At 46.9% G+C, this 17,178-nt stretch overlaps 1 protein-coding gene across 8 annotated transcripts in view; it reads right to left on the bottom strand.

Annotated features, from left to right (window-relative positions):
• The window catches only part of FAM13A (family with sequence similarity 13 member A), a 224,449-nt gene that overhangs the window by 93,362 nt on the left and 113,909 nt on the right, over positions 1-17,178 (bottom strand). Inside the window, exon 1 of one of the 8 annotated variants that reach the window (XM_030564860.1) lies at positions 13,568-13,641. The exons of the other annotated variants lie outside the window; for them this stretch is intronic. The gene's annotated coding sequence lies outside the window, so the exon portion shown is untranslated. Of the gene's footprint in view, positions 1-13,567; positions 13,642-17,178 lie in introns of those variants that run through there. 8 annotated transcript variants of the gene reach the window in all.

Here is a 17,178-nt window from a genome sequence, read left to right as displayed (position 1 = left end):
TATGCACGTTTTCTCTATCAAATTTCTATTGCTTAGGCCTGGTCTACACTACGCATTTAAACCGATTTTAGCAGCGTTAAACTGATTTAATGCAGTACCCGCCCACACAAGGCCCTTTATATAGATATAAAGGGCTCTTTAAACCGGTTTCTGTACTCCTCCCCAACGAGAGGAGTAGCGCTAAAATCGGTATTACCATATCGGATTAGGGTTAGTGTGGCCGCAAACAGACAGTATTGGCCTCCGGGTGGTATCCCACAGTGCTCCACTGTGACTGCTCTGGACAGCAATCTGAAATCGGATGCGGTGGCCAGGTAGACAGGAAAAGCCCCGTGAACTTTTGAATTTCATTTCCTGTTTGCCCAGCATGGAGCACTGATCAGCATGGGTGGCAATGCAGTCCCAAATCCAAAAAGAGCTCCAGCATGGACCGCACGGGAGATACTGGATCTGACCGCTGTATGGGGAGACAAATCTGTTCTATCAGAGCTCATTACAGAAGACAAAATGACAAAGCATTTGAAAAAAATTTCCAGGCTGTGATACAGAGTCCACAGCACAGTGCTGCGTGACATGCGTAACGAAAGCCAAAGAATCAAATGGAAGCTCATGGAGGGAGGGAGGGGATACCGAGGACTCCAGCTATCCCACAGTCCCCGCAGTCTCCGAAAATCATTTGCATTCTTGGCTGAGCTCCTCGTGCCTGTAGGGTCAAACACATTGTCCAAGGTGGTTCAGGGTCTGTCTCGTCAATTTACCCCCTCTCCCCCTCCGTGATAGAAAAGGGGAAAAAATTGTTTCTTGACTTTTTTATATGTCACCCTATGTCTACTGCTGGTAGAAACACTGCTGCAGCAGTAAACAGTAGCATCCTCTCCCGTCCCCTCCCCTCCCCTCCCCTCGCTGGTGGCAGATGGTGCAGTGCAGTAGGACTGATAGCCGTCATCTCATTGCCAATTTACAATGGCACAGCAGACAGTACAAAATGACTGATAACCATCTCTGCTATCATGCAAAGGCAAATGAATGCTGCTGTGTAGCGCTGCAGTACCGCCTCTGTCAGCGGCATCTGGTACACATACAGTGACAAAAGGCAAAACAGGCTCCACGGTTGCCGTGCTATAGCGTCTGCCAGGGCAATCCAGGGAAAAAGAGTGCGAAATGATTGTCTGCCGTTGCTTTCCCGGAGAAAGGAATGACTGACGACATTTACCCAGAACCACCCGTGACAATGATTTTTGCCCCATCAGGCACTGGGATCTAACCCAGAATTCCAAGGGCCGGGGGAGACTGTGGGAACTATGGGATAGCTACGGAATAGCTACCCACAGTGCAACGCTCCAGAAATCGATGCTAGCCTCGGACCATGGACACACACCACCGAATTAATGTGCTTAGTGTGGCCGCGTGCACTCGACTTTATACAATCTGTTTTACAAAGCCAGTTATGTAAAATCGGAATAATCCCGTAGTGTAAACATACCCTTAGGCTGGCAAAACTAATTTGTTCACAGGGGGGTGTATATTTCAGCGGCTGCGTACTTATCCTGGGATAAATGGCATCACCACTTCAAGAGAACGTTAGCCCACGGTTTATCCCCACCATATATCAGGAAGGGCTCAGAGTGGAATCAACCATCATTCTTACATTAGAGGCAGAATGGTCTAATGGACAGAGCTTTGGCATGGGAGAACCTGGGTTCTATTTCCAGCTATGCCGCTAGCCTGGTGGATAAACTTGGGCAAGTCACGTCACCTTTCCAAAGCTCAGTTTCCCCATCTATAAAATGGGGATAATACTCTCCTCCTTTGTAAGCTCTTTGAGAGCAACTGCTGAAAAGATGTAAGAGGGAGGGATTGTTATTATACAACCCCTACTCTCATACACAAAGGTGTGTGTACTTGCATAGAAAGATTACAGGCACTATAGAAATTAGCTAATGTAGGCAGGGACAGGGCCGCCTTCTTAGCATATTGTATGTGCTATCAGAAATAAACAACAAAAGAAAGAGTGAAAAAAGTGTCTGAGGCCAAATATTCCAACTGGGTTACTTAAAACTAGGCATCTAAATTCATATCGGCACCCAAATTTGAACAACTTGCGCTCATAATCTTTTATCAAGGTTTCTTTAAAAATATATATATATACCTAAAAGACACTGGCTGAGACCACACAAATAATCTCAGCTTCCCAAAAATCAATGTTTAGAGATTGAACGTAAGGATTTGGGCAGGAAGCATCATGACAATCATTATTATACTGTTGTTTTCTATTCTTTCTTTACTTTAAACACTTTTCTCCCAGAGTATGAAAAAAAAAAAGACAAGAGACCAGGAACTGTGAACTGCACAGAGGCTGAGGAAATAACGGATCTACTTAATGGATTTTATAAGGATTGTGGCGGTGTCTGCCACTTGAAAAGCATTATAGCAATTATCCAGTGCCTCCCTTCACTGTGATACACACTTAAGATATCCATTGAAACAGTAAGATCCTGACTGTTCTGATGAAAGTTTTAGTTAAAGCTAAAGATCAGTTCAGTGCCTCTTAAACATTGCTTTAAGACAGGGGTCAGCAACCTTTCAGAAGTGGTGTGCTGAATCTTCATTTGTTCACTCTAATTTAAGGTTTCGTGTGCCAGTAATACACTTTAAGGTTTTTAGAAGGTCTCTTTCTATAAGTCTATAAACTATTGTTGTATGTAAAGTAAACAAGTTTTTTAAATGTTTAAGAAGATTCAATTAAAATTAAATTAAAATGAGGACCTATCAGTTTAGTGCAGTGGTTCTTAACCTGGGGTGCACACACCCCCTGGGGCAGGGCCAGTGCAAGAATATTTTGTGCCCTAGGTGAAATTTCCACCTTGTGCCCTCCTCCCCCCTTGCACATCGGTTCATTGAGGGGCAAATCCCAATGAGCCTTTACAGACCCCAGGGGCCAGCCATGTTCAGCCGTGCCCAGGGACTGCTCCCCAGACCAGGTTCTCCCCTCCCCACCCCCTGAACTCCCCTGGAAGGTGCACAACCCCCCCCCAAGCCTTCCCCTCCCCACCCCACCCCAGTGGCCCCCGCCCTGAGTCCACTCACTGGCTTTGCCGAGCGTGGGCCGCTGCAGCAGCACGGCAGGGAGAAGCCGCCTTCCGGAGACACTGGAGAGCCACAGCATCCCGCTTGGAGCAGCATCAAGCCCCAGCCATGGAGGAGCCGGCGCATTGCAAGGAGGCAGCAGCTCTGCAAAGGCGGCAGTGCCGCTAGTGGGGAACAGCCGTAACCCCCCTGCCCCTCCTGCCCAGGCTGCGGCCCGGCGCCCCCCTGGGGACTCCTGCAGGCTGCAGTGGATGTATGCACCCCCCAGCTCTCCCCTCGCCTAGGGTTACCATATTTCAACAATCAAAAAGAGGGGAGAGCCCTACTCTAGCCCCGCCTCCATCCACTCCCTCCCACTTCCCACCCCGATGGCCCTGGTCAGAACCCCCAACCCCCCTGCTCCTTGTCCCCTGACTGCCCCCTCCTGGGACCCCTGCCCCTAACTGCCCCCCAGAAACCCTACCCCTAGGGTGACCAGATTTCCCAATTTTATAGAGACAGTCCCAATTTTGGGGTCTTTTTCTTATATAGGCTTCTATTACCCCTGACCCCTGTCCCGATTTTTCACATTTGCTGTCTGGTCACCCTACCCACCCCCTACCTAAGCCTCCCTGCTCCTTGTCCCCTGACTACCTCTTCCTGAGATCCCCTCACCTTAACTGCCCCCCTAGGACCGTACCCCTACCTGTCCCCTGACTGCCCCAACCCTTATTCAAACCCCCACCCCCAGACAGACCCCCAGGACTCCCATGCCCCATCCAACCACTCCCTTGCCCCTGAGAGGACCCCCAGAATTCCCAACCCATCCAATCCTCCCCCTGCTCCCTGACTGCCCCCAGGACTGCCCTTACCATGCCCATGCCGGTCAGACACTGGCTCCATGTGGAGGCAAAACTCCATGTGGAGTGCTGGGGCAGCGGGAGTGGGGGAGCTGTGGGAAAGGTGGCAGCAACAGCGGCTCACATTTCCGGGAGCCGCAGAACCTGATCGCGGTGAGGGGGAGCCAGAGGATGCGCTTGCCTGGGCTGCGGCCTGGTGCCCCCCCTGGGGGAGTCCTGCAGCGGATGCATGGGGCGGCGGTCTCTGTGTACCCCTCAGCTCCTCTCTCGCCGCCGGGGCCCCTGAGCCTGCTGCAGGAGAGGCAGCAGCTCACACTCCCGGGAGCCACAGAACCCGAGTGTGGTGAGGGGAGAGCCGGGGCCCGCGCCTGCCGCCAGTCTGGGGTCCCGACTGCCGGACCCGCTCAGCCTCCTGCTGGCTGCGTGATCGGAACCCCAGGCTGGCAGGATGCTGAGTGGGGCCAGCGGCCAGGACTCCGGCTGGCAGCTGTGTGCCAGGCAAAATCAGCTTGCATACCAAAGGTGGCACATGTGCTGTAGGTTGCCAACCCCTGCTTTAATATTTACTAAATTATGTAGTAGCTTCTTCTTTTCAGAAACATCAGATGTGAAGCAGTGGTATAAGCACCTCCTAATCAGATGCCTGATGGAAGTCTTATGTACATTACAAGGAAAATAAAGTATCTAAACAACTTAAAAAAAAACCAACCCAATACTATTTGTGAACACACTGGATAGGTGCAGATTTTGGTGTAATATAATTTGTGCAAGTAAATGATGGCATTTCTATGTGAAAAATCCATTGGAAAGAGTTTTGCGTATGTAAGATGGTCCGTGTGCATATAAATAGAAGGTGCATTTTCAAAATGTAGCTCTTAATTGTCCATGTAAAGCAGCCCGAATATCACACTTAAACAGTCCTCTCCAAAATATCTATATACATTGCATGGGATTCAGTTTATTTCAAAAGGACGAATTAATAATTGATAGATTTCAAAGCGTAACTGTAAACAGGGAACTGTCATCAAGCAAGTGTGTTTACACTCAGCATCGCAGGACTTAGTTCCTGGCCCTATGCTATTTTTAACATTTTTATCAATGACCTGGAAGAAAACATTACTGATCAAGTTTTCAAATGACAAGGATTGTGGTAGTGGTAAAAATGTAGAGGACTGGCCAGTGATACAGAGCAATCTGGATCGTTTGGTGAACTGGAAGCAAGCGAACAATCATAGAAATGTAGGGCTGGAAGAGGCGTCAAGCGGTCGTCTAGTCCAGTGGTTCTCAAAGCTGGTCCACCGCTTGTTCAGGGAAAGTCCCTGGCGGGCCAGGCAGGTTTGTTTACCTGCCGCATCCAGCTGCGGTTCACTGCTCCAGGCCAATGGGGGCTGTGGGAAGTGTGGCCAGCACATCCTCGGCCCACGTCGCTTCCTGCAGCCCCCATTGGCCTGAAGTGGCAAACCATGGCCAGTGGGAGCCGCGATTGGCCAAACCTGTGGACATGGCAGGTAAACACACTGGCCTGGACCACCAGGGGCTCTCCTGAACAAGTGGTGGACTGGCTTTGAGAACCACTGATCTAGTCCATCCCCCTGTGCTGTGGCAGAATCAAATAAACCCAGACCATCCCTGACGGATGTTTGTCTAACCACAACCACATTTCAGAACAGCCGAAGTCACACATCTAGGAACAAAGAACGCAGGTCATATTTACAGGACAGGGGACTCTATCGTGGGAAGCATTGACTCTGATAAAGACATGAAGGTCATGGTGGCTAATCAGCTGAACATGAGCTCCCAGTGCAACACTGGCTAAATGGGCTAATGTGATCCTTTGAGGTATAAGTAGGAGTAGGAAGGTTATATTACCTCTGTATCTGGCACAATACAATTGCTACTGAAAATTCTGTCGAGTTCTGGTGTCCACAATTCAAGATAGATGGTGCTAAGTTGAAGAGGGTTCAGAGAAGAGCAACAAAAAAGGATTCAAGGACTGGAACACATGCCTTACGGTGAAAGATGCAAGGAGCTCCATCTATTTAGCTTAACAAAGAAACCATTAAGGAGTGACCTGATGAACACAGTCTTTAAGTATCTACATGGGGAACAAAAATTTGAAAAAAAGTGTTCTTCAATCTAGCAGATAAAAGTATAACAAGATCTAATGGCTGGAAGCTGAAGCTAGACAAATTCAGATTAGAAATATGATTTTAAAAATTATCAGTGAGGATAATTAACCACTGAAACAACTTACCAAGGGTTGTGGTGGATTCTCTATTGCTGGAAAATTTTAAATCATAATTGGATGTTTTACTAAGAGATATGCTCTTGTTTAAACACAGATACTCGATTCAAAGCAGGAATTAATTAATGGAAGCCCTAAAGCATGTTTTACACAGGGAGATCAGACTAGATCAGGTGTTGGCAACCTGTGGCACGCGAGCTGATTTACTATGGCACGCTGCTCCTGGCCCAGGGTCCTGGCCGCCGGCCCCGCTCAGCCCGCTGCCGGCCTGGATGGACGGAACCCCGGGCTGGCAGCGGGCTGAGCAGAGCTGGCAGCTGAGACCCTGGCTTGCAGGGGCCAGCGGCCAGAACCCAAGACTGGCAGCGGGCTGAGTGGCTCAGCCCACTGCCTGCCTGGGGTTCCATCCGCCAGCCCCTGTAAATGTAAAACGTATTACTGGCATGCAAAACTTTAAATTACAGCAAGTGAAGACTTGGCACACCACTTCTCTTACCAACTCCTGGACTAGATGATCACAATGGTCCTTCAAAATGGTCCTCCAGGACTGGAGCACCCACAAGGAAAAAAAATGGTGGGTGCGGAGCACCCACTGGCTGCCTATCAGCTCCCTCACACTCCCCAGTGCAGCCCACCTACTGGCAGGCCCCATGGATCAGCACCTCCCCCTGCCTCACACCCATGGTGATCAACTATTTTGTGGCATGAAGGAGGCTCAGGGGATGGGGTGAGGATATGGCATGCTCGGGGAGGGGGTAGAACTGGGTGGGAAGAGGCGGGGCAGGGGTGGGGACTTGGGGGAAGGAGTGGAGTGGAGGTGGGCCTGGGGTAGAGCCCGGGGTCGAGCACCCCTCGACACTTTGGAAAGTCAGCATCTGTGACCCTATGGTTCCAGAAATTGACAATAGTTCAAATCTGATGCTTACAGTATATCACTAAGACATGTTTGTCCCCTTTTATCAAAGTCCAGTAATAATTAAAACATGGTACTTGTGGAAACAAAACCCAGTCAAATTACTTGAGGTCCGTATTAAAAGGGATTATGAAAATAAGTGTATAATGAGTAAATTACTAAATGAAGTAAGATTTACTAGACATGTAACGTATAAAGTAGGAAATTAAGAGAAAAGAGTTATCCTAAAGGGCCTGTAATGCACATATCAACGATTTCAGACACACAAAACATATACCATGCCACAAAGAGATCTTGTTGGAAAGCTGAGAAGATAGCTGTTACCTTAAGTAAGGACGGGCTAGTGCTCCTCCATAATGAGTGTGCTGTCTACATCCATATTGTGACCTTTGTGGCCTTTAACAATGCATAGACGTTCCAACTGGCAGACTGCCCCTACTCTGGAAACTCACTTGCAGCTGCCCATGTGGGAGAAGACTGAGCTTTCGATAAGCTGCAGAGATGGGATTTCTTTAATCATCTATATATTTCCCCAACATCACTAACTGATTCCCTCTTGTTCAAAAGAAAAATAAGCCAACCTCAGCTAAATGTTGTCAGGTTTTATTTTCTGCATTGATGACTAAAGACTATAAAAGGATAACCCTTAGACAAAAAGGAGCAGAATATGAAGTGCTTTTTTCCTGCAATTCTACTGGTCCTTGTTGAAAATGCAGGAGCTGAAATTCCTTTTCAACAGATAGCTAAAAAATTGTACAATTTACGTAATTGTTCCTTAACTCACTGGGACAGCAGGAAAGCATCCACCTCAGCCATGGGGTTCTCAGTTACTGATTGTAGTCTGTAACTATGTTCTCAGCTACATTTCCTATAGAACTGGACATCCAGAGCTCTTCCAGTCTCTCCCAGGGGTGTCAGATTAGATGCCACTGCTATTCTTGAAAAAGAAGCAGTGTCCTTTAGAGGGGATTCTACACACAAGATCAGCTGCTTTAATTTGTTCCAATGGCCTATCACCTCATGAGATGGCACAGAAGTTCCTTCTTGGCTTCCCTGCTGGAGAAAGGAGGAGGAGGACTAGGAATAGGTTTCTAAAGGGCTTTCCAGGAACGTATCACGTAAGGAATGACTGTGCCAGTCGATGTGCCATGGGATCAGGATAAGACATATGGTACAAAAGTTCACTGGGTTCTTCCTTTGCACCACTCAGTTCAAGTTCCAGAATATAGGACACCAAGCAAATAAAAAGTCTGGTTTTGCACGAGTCTTTTCAACAGTAGGCTTTTTCCTTAGCACCGCAAGCTGATGAAGTCCCTGTATGTTCATGTCTAGTGAAATTTCTCAGGTCACGCTCTTCTAAAAATGATTATAATGTTATAAAACTATTCACCTCTCTCTCTCTCACACACACACACACACACACACATACACACACACTCTCTAATTTTAACAATTCTGCACTGTAAAAGCAGTGGGGAAAAAGGTATCCAATACCCAAGTAAAAGCAAGTATTAGTGACAAATATTAAAACTTCCCATTTCAGGGATGATCCATGTACATTCTCTGCATAAAATTCTCCCCCTCCTCCCCACACTTCATCCATTTTACTGTTTGCCATTCCAAAAATAACTCCCACAATCATGACACACAGGTCACTCACAAAACACTCACTCTTTCCCTCGTGCTCTGGACCTCATATCTCTCCACCCACTGTACTTCCTAAAACACCTCATTGAAGTTCTTAAGATGTCAGCCCATCAGGCAATTGATTCTTATGGTAGTGGTGGTGGTGAACGATGATGATCATCCTGTGGAAACTGGCTGGCTGAAGGAGAATGTCTTGGGTGTCTGGTGGTAGGCTGGATGGTAAGTAGCCTGTCGGGAATGTGCTCCTTTGGTTCCAAAAGTGAGCAGCTCTCCCCTGACTACTGGTAGTTTCCCCTAGCTGGTGACGATATAGAAGGCTCTCTCTCTCCAGATGATTAATGAGAGGGTCAGGTTGATGTGGGTGTGAGCAGTTCCCAGCTCATGCTGGAGGAAGTGTGGGGCTCCAGACTTGCTCCCAGTAGCAGCTCTTCACACTCCAGGCTGGGGCTGGGCAAGAAGACACCACTGATGGAAGGGGTGGGGCTGCAGGACTCACGTTTAGGGCAGCAAGAGCAGTTTAGCTCCAGCTCCTCTTTTCTTCTCACTGCACTGAGCTGCTCCTGGGAGGGAGCACGTTTCTGAGAGCTGTTTGGTATGTGTGCGCCTGGGGAGGCTGAAACCTGGAGAATGTAGGCAAATGATGCAACGGCTCAATTGACACACCTGAGGAATACACATGACCCCACTGGCCTGCTCTGGGTTTGCTTTTTTCCGTTTTCTACTCCTGCCCCCTCACCACAGTACCTGTTGCTCTGCTACAGTAACAGGAATATCACAGCGATCAGTTAAAATACATAATGTTACTAGCCATTTAGGTGCCCTAGAAACAGTGAAAGATAAATACAAACTTACGGCAGACACCTGGAAATAGGACTTTAAAACCATTGTTCATTGACACCTGATGGCAGGGAGGGGGCGGGGGGACGCGGGTCCTTGTGTCAGAAACTTCAGCAGCCACCAAAAGAGGGCAAGCAAATAACACAAACATCCGGGGCGGGGAGGGGACCATATCCCTGAGATTTCTGGTTCGTTCAGGGGAGACTGTATCTCTGGGTGTTGGTTTGGACTCACCTGCCTAGCTCAGTGAGAGGTGGGATCCTCGAGGACTATTCCAGTGCCTGCTCTGCCATTGCTGCTGGCCCTGCTCCTCTCACCACAGCTCTTGCTGTGAAAGCCCCTCCCGGTTACACATGGGGAGCTAAGCTGGCTACCTGCAATACAATGCATTATCTCTGTGCTCTGAGAAGAAGTGGGGATGAGATGCTCTGCCCACATGCTTCTAGTCTCTCTGGCCTCAACTTGGTTCCACCGTCGTTAGATTAAAGTAACCTAGCTGAGACCACAGAAAGCAGAAGCATTTGAGAGTACATCTTACCTCCACTTTCTGTTTAAGTCTCCTTCTTTTCCCAGGAGATTCAGACTCCTAATTAGGAGCTTAAGAGAGAGCTCCCGAAATCAGGAGCCCACCAGGGAAGATAGGAGATTTCACAGGTACGTGTAGCAGCATTTACTGCGATCGTACATGCAAATACATGTGCAGGTGGCTAGTTATGCATCTGTGAATCCGTTTCAGAAGTTCAGTTCTTGGTGCAGAAGTTACTGGGTGAAGTTCTTTGGCCTGTTATGTCAGAGTAGATGGTCATAATGATCCCTTCAGACCTTAAAATCTATGAGTCTATGAATCTAATCCTGACTGGTGTCTTTCCATGCTACATGTAGCATGGAATACAAATATTCCATGTAATACAAATAAATAAAACAACAGACAAGATCCCCTAGCAGTGTGGTGCTTCTACATCGAAAGCTCACTACTCCTCCAGCGCAGTGGCACAGAAGATTAAAAACAGACTTTTTTCATGCAGATTAAGAGCATATTTAACATTAACCAGATTTAACATCAATTTTGGTTGAAGATAATGAACAATTATGCTCTCTGGGATGGGGGGGGGGTTACCACTGGGCGAAATGCTTGTGCAGACAAGGCCTTGAACCATTTTTATAACCTTCTTGAGCAAGAGGGACAGCTACAAAGTGGCTGGGGAATGCAGAGGTTGTGTGAGGATAGTGCCACAGACAGAGCAGCTTTCCCAAAGATAGTGAGGAAAGACAAGATAAGGGTGAGCCCATGATGACGAGAAACCCATTCTCTGGTTGCTAGTTAGAGCTGGCAGAATGCCGGGGCAAGCAAATACTTTCAGCCACTGCAATGTAAGCTCCCCGTCAGAGCTAGCGAGATAATTCTGCCTCAGTCAGCCCCTGCCATGCCATCTCTGAGTGCAATGCTACATTCACATTGATTGGCTAGTGTGAGCTGATTTTGCCTGCCTTTGCGATGACAAACACTTTGAATATTAACTGCTGCAGGTGAGATTTTTGCACGTGCTCCTCACCTAACTCTGCTCCTAGCAATGACAACTGTAAAACTCCCCCTAATTTCAGAGGGAGCAGAGTTCGAACAACCATGAGCGCTTTGGAAAAGTCCACTCTAATGGCCAGATTTTATTCTGCACCCGGCAGCTCCAATTGTTAAAAATCAAGCCCTAACAGTTACAATTACAAACAGGTTTTTATTTAATTGATGTGACAAACTCTGACAAATACATGCCGCATTTAAAGGTCCAATCTTCATTTCCATCTAGAAATAAAAGAGACAATCCTACAAAAATGTCTTTTTTGTTGATTAAAGGCTAATCCATCGCTCTGTGTATTTACAGCACGTTGTTTACTCTGGAGCAGACAGTATGGAAGGGCATGAGCTGAAACTGTTTACAAGAAGTTTTAGACAAATCACACAAAAATCCAGTTCTCAATCGTTTTCCAATGCAAGCAGCAGAGTCATGGAAGCGAACTCTGACTAAGATGGGTTGCGTGACAGGTGGTATAATACCCTCCAGAGTGAGCGCCTCTTCCTGAGCAAATGATATACTACAAGGAATGCTCTTTTTGAAGCAATTACCAGGCAGTCAAATGGTTCATGAGAGGGGTATTGGGAGGAAATGACTGGGCTCAGGCTCTGCTGGAAGGCACTATGAGAAAAGTGAGCTGTAGACAGTAACTTGATCTCTGCATTTGGACAGAACTGGCAGTCAGACCAATGCTGGGAGGAGGGGAGATGTAGGCTGTGAGAAACCCTTTGATGTCTACACAGCCGACTAAGAAAGTTTCAGCGCTGTAAGTGCCAGTGTAGACAAGGCCTTACACGTATTAAACCCCCACTACAAGAATCCTGTTTGCCTTTAGCTCTCTGAACCGAAAATTGTGGGCTGTTTCTGTTGCACCCTAGCTTCAGTTTACCTAACCTATCACATTAATGAACATGAATGTTGCTTTCCTGCACAGCTGAATACAATGGTGCCAGCCATTCACTGCTATGGCCAGTCTTTAAGGGCTTGGCTACACTCAGAACTTCAAAGTGCTACCGTGGCAGCGCTTTGAAGTGCGAGTGTGGTTGCAGCGCCAGCGCTGGGAGAGAGCTCTCCCAGCGCTGCAGGTACTCCAGCTCCCCGTGGGGATTAGCTTGCAGCGCTGGGAGCTGCGTTCCCAGCGCTGCGGCACTGTTTACACTGGCGCTTTACAGCGCTGTATCTTACAGCGCTCAGGGAGGTGTTTTTTTCACACCCATGAGCAAGAAAGTTGCAGCACTATAAAGCGCCAGTGTAGCCAAGGCCTAAGATTCACATTAGATCCTTAGCTCTCAGGCTGATACAGGCTGTAAGCACTGCAAAATGAACACACTTTGCCTCTGAAGTCTGAGACAGAGGATGCTCTTGTCATTCTGAAGTGATCATTCTGAACAATTAATGAGTGAACAAGATCTCACCGAGGGCAAGAGCTTAGATGGATTCATAGATTCATTGACTTTAGGGTCAGAAGGGACCAATATGATCATCTAGTCTGACCTCCTGCACAAAGCAGGCCACAGAACCCTACCCATCCACTTCTATAACAACCCCCTAACCTATGTCTGAGTTATTGAAGTCTTCAAATTGTGGTTTGAAGACCTCAAGCTGCAGAGAATCCAGAAAAGGCCTGGCCATTTGCATAGATAACAAGAACATCCAGCGTTACAATAGAAAAGATTAAAACAACAAAATCAAATCCCAAGTAGTTTGGATGGGATATAAACCCTCATGCTTCAAGGCATAAGATGATCACAAGCTAATGAGGGCTTTAAGAGAAAACTTTCCCTACAGACCTGTTATTTTATAACTGCTTACTGCAGTATTTCTTACACTTTCCTCTTAAGCATCTGGTACTGGCCACGGCAACTAGTAATTCCTGAAATGACCAGACAACATGCCAGGCCTGTGCAGTAATAGATGTTTAGACATGGCAATGATATGAACACTTGAGCCACTCATTTTTAAAATCTGATTAGATTTTAAAAAGCCAGAGCTGCCCAGAGGGGCAACTACATCTCTAAGAATAGCCTGCAATCACTTCCTAGAGTCTCATGATACCAACAACCAAAGCAAGGTAAACAATTCATGGTAAGAAGATTTGGAACAAGTGTGCTAGCTTGTAAGCATCTTGGAGCAGGGAACTTCTTTTTGTATGTGTTTGCAAAATGCTGCATGAATCAACGATGCACTATGCAAAGCAAAAATAATCAATTTATGTTTGGGTAATTTCCAGGGTCGTCCTTAGCCATAGGCAGAATAGGCAGCCACCTAGGGCACCACTAGGTCTGGGGGCACTCCTCTGCCAGATAGACGGGAAGCAGTGGAGCATGTGAGAGCAGGGCTGCTGGGTCCTAGAGAGAGCCGAATGCAGCACAGTCTGAGGGAGGGGACTGGCTGCTGGGGTCTCTGGGATGGGGTGGGGGAAGGAACTCACCTGTGAGTGTGACTCTTTCCCCTGGTTTGAAGTGAGGCAGGCTTGGCGGCTCTGGCAGTATCCTTTGCTGTCCCCCATAACATCCATTCTTCTCCTCCCTGCCCCACGGAGCAACCCTCTCTCCTCCCTGGCTGCCTGCTGAAGAATGAAAGTGAAAGTAACTCACTTCCTTGGCAGGCAGCCAGGATTGGAAGGGTCGCACAGGTCTGGGCTTGGGATAGCCAGATAGCATATGCAAGAAATCAGGACAGGGGGTTGGGGTAGGGTGAGCAGATGTCCCACTTTTATAGGGACAGTCCCAATTTTGGGGTCTTTTTCTTATATAGGCTCTGGTGCCTATATAAGACAAAGCCCCATATATCGGGACTGGGCCTATAAAATCAGGACATCTAGATCTGGTCACCCTAGCTGGGGAGCGCATCTCTCCCCTGGGCGGAGCTGCACAGGGCAGGACAAGCTGCTGTGGCTCCGTGGGTGCCCCCCGAGATCAGATGCTGTGCTAACTTCACTATGGCCCGTTGGGCTGGTGGAGATGCCTATTGGTGTGCAATCGGACCTGAGGGTTTGTTGCTGCTGTTGCCACTCTGCACCCTAAGAAGTGGATTTTGGGGTCCTGCAGTTTTCCACCTATCTCCTCCTCTACTTCAGCTGTTGGACCAGCATGCTGGGGGGTGAGCCAAGCATGAAAGCAGTGCTGTGTTGCCATTTAGATTGTCATTTAACAAATTTGTTTGCCAAAAATGCTTGCTAACAATCCTGAATTCAATTTCAATTTAAAAAAAAATCAATATCTTAGCCAAAAAACAGAAAATTAAGTTGTTGACAATTATTTGTGATAAGTTTGCTATGGGTAAGGGAGTGGGCCAGTTTTCATCAGAAAAACAAAAAATGTTGACTGACTTTCCTATAGCCTTGTTACTGCTAAATAGAGCCCTCCAACAACTGTAAGATGCTCATCTCCTTACTAGTGTATAGAGCAGGGGTTCCCAAACTTTAACAGCTCGTGAACCCCTTTCACTAAATTGTGAAGTGTCATGAACCCCCTTCTAAAAATGAATATTTTCAGGGATTTAAGTTTAAAATTTTCTCAGTGTGATGGATGCCCCAACTGCCTGCCCCGCTCTTCCTGGGGCTCAGGCTGGGGTTCGGGGTGCCGGTTCCCCCGCTGACGGGGGCAGGGCTCAGTCTGCCAGCCCCAACTGCCCAGCCCCACTCTTCCTGTTACTCAGGCTGCCAGCCCGCACAGAGCACTGGGGTTCAGGTGCCGGCTCCCTTGCTGACTGCCGGGACTCGGGCTGCCAGCCCAAACTGCCCGGCCCCGCTCTCCCTGGGGCTTGGGGTGTCTGCCCTGCAACCGGGTCCCACCTGCTGTCTCCAATGCCCGGGGTCCTCTGGCCGCAATTAGTGAAATATTTCTGGCAAATCCCCTGTAACATTCTGCAAAACCCCCAGGGGTTCGCGAACCCCAGTTTGGGAGCCACTGGTATAGAGCAGGGGTTGGCAACCTATGGCACACGTGCCAAAGGTGGCATGCCAGCAGATTTTTGATGCTCTGGGGTTCCGGCTGCTGCCCCATTGCCAGCCGGGGTCCCGGCCACTGGCCCCACTCAGCACCCATTGCTGGCCTGGGGACCCCCAAGGAACCCCAGGCTGGCAGCGAGCTAAGCAGGCCAGCGGCTGAGACCCCGCTGAGCCACTCAATCCACTGTCGGCCTGGGGTTCCATTCACTCAGCTGGCAGCAGGCTGAGCGGGACTAAATTCAACGAAATAAGAAAACAAGAGCAACTAATGACAAAGTGCAAGAACCTAGAGAGCCTCCTGAAGCACGGTGATAGTTTTGATTTAAATGGACTTGAACTGTACGAAGAACTGAGTACACTGTCATCGATGTTGCCACATGCAAAATCAGTGATGGACATTGTACAGTTTATTCATACCAGCAAACTTGTTGATTATATATATATATATATATATATATATATATATATATATATATATATATATATCCTAATGTGTACATTGCCACTCGTATTCTACTGACAATTCCTGTAGCAGGAGCATCAGGAGAACAGAGTTTCTCAAAACTAAAGCTCATTAAAAACTATCTCCGCTCTACAATGAGTCAGGAACACTTGACTGGTCTTGCTATTCTTGCAGTCAAACAAGACATCACTTTGTCTTTGTCATACAATGACATTATTACTGATTTTGCAGCCATAAAAGCCAGAAAGATTGCTTTTAATTAAAAACTAATCCTTGTTTCAATACCTCTTCATAGAAATTTAGAATAATATGTTGACAAATTAAAAAAAATTATATTATTTGCATCATTTTGTCAAATCAGAATTTTTTCTATAGTGCTACTTCTTTAGTGCTAGTCCATCAGCATTACAGTGGCTTCACAATGTTAAACTGGTTTTAATAACATGCATGTGGCAAGTTTTCCAATACTGTAAGCTTATGTTTGTGTTGCTCACATCAAGTCAGGCACAGGGGAACCAGTTTAATAATCCTGCCTAGGGCACCATAAATCCTAAGGACGGCCCTGGTAATTTCTAACAGTAATTTAACTAGAACACATCACCAGACATCATGAATACCAGGAGACATGAGCTGGAGTGCCAATGAGAAGTGCAATTGGGAAAGTAACTGAAATATTTCCCCCATGGATTGTATTTTCTAACGGACAACCTATCCTAAATTCTCAGTTACTGAGGGACAATCTTCACTCAGTCATCAATTTGCTTTCTGCAACCAACTCTCTGTATAACTTTTCATGAGTGATACACTCGAATACTCAGATGCTAACATCTAAATTGTATCGTTACATTTATTAATCTTACTTGGGGTTATTGCTGATTATGTACTATGTATATTGTATTACTTTTAAATCAACCTTTGTACTTTTCAATAATTTAAGCACTATAGCCATATGCACAGACACTCTTTTCTTAACCTATGTATTATATCATTTTAACATTCACTCACTAGAAAATCACAGCTTTATGAATCCATACCTACTTGATCCTAAAATTCTGATGGAGTAAAATAAAATAACGAAGTACAGAAATCATGAGAGGCCTGGTTGACTCGGTGAATTGGCAATGGGATAACAGAACCTTTTGACTGTGGGTCACTAGTCAGATTTCTGCCAAGTCATTAATGACTGGAAGTCATTCACAACAGATAGACATTTGGGAGTTTCCCAGTGATACACAGCACCATAGCACTCAAATCATGCTACCACAATTCACAGAGTGACTAGGGACCAAACAGATATGGAGACAAAACTACTTTTTGACCCCTAAACCAGCGGTCCTTCTGAGTCAAGTCTGAGGCATGCTGCTGATGCAGTGAAGTGCGGATTCCACTATTTCTGGGTAAGCAGACCCTTTCAGTACCCAAATCACTTACAAAAAATAAAAATAAAACTGTTTTTCCTTAGGCCATGAGGGAGGAGGATTTTACAGGATTGAAAATCCAATCAAAATGACAGGAGCACCGAGTGACAAGCCTACCCTTCTAACCTCTCTCTTCATCTAGATGACTACCGTGATTAAAAATATCTGTTTGTCATGGGAAATCATAGTTGAACTCCTTCAGCAAACAC

The sequence above is a fragment of the Gopherus evgoodei genome, chromosome 5, assembly GCF_007399415.2.
Source record: "Gopherus evgoodei ecotype Sinaloan lineage chromosome 5, rGopEvg1_v1.p, whole genome shotgun sequence".
Lineage (NCBI taxonomy): Eukaryota > Metazoa > Chordata > Testudines > Testudinidae > Gopherus > Gopherus evgoodei.
Note: the sequence above shows the minus strand (reverse complement) of the source record. Positions and strands in the feature narration are given on the sequence as shown.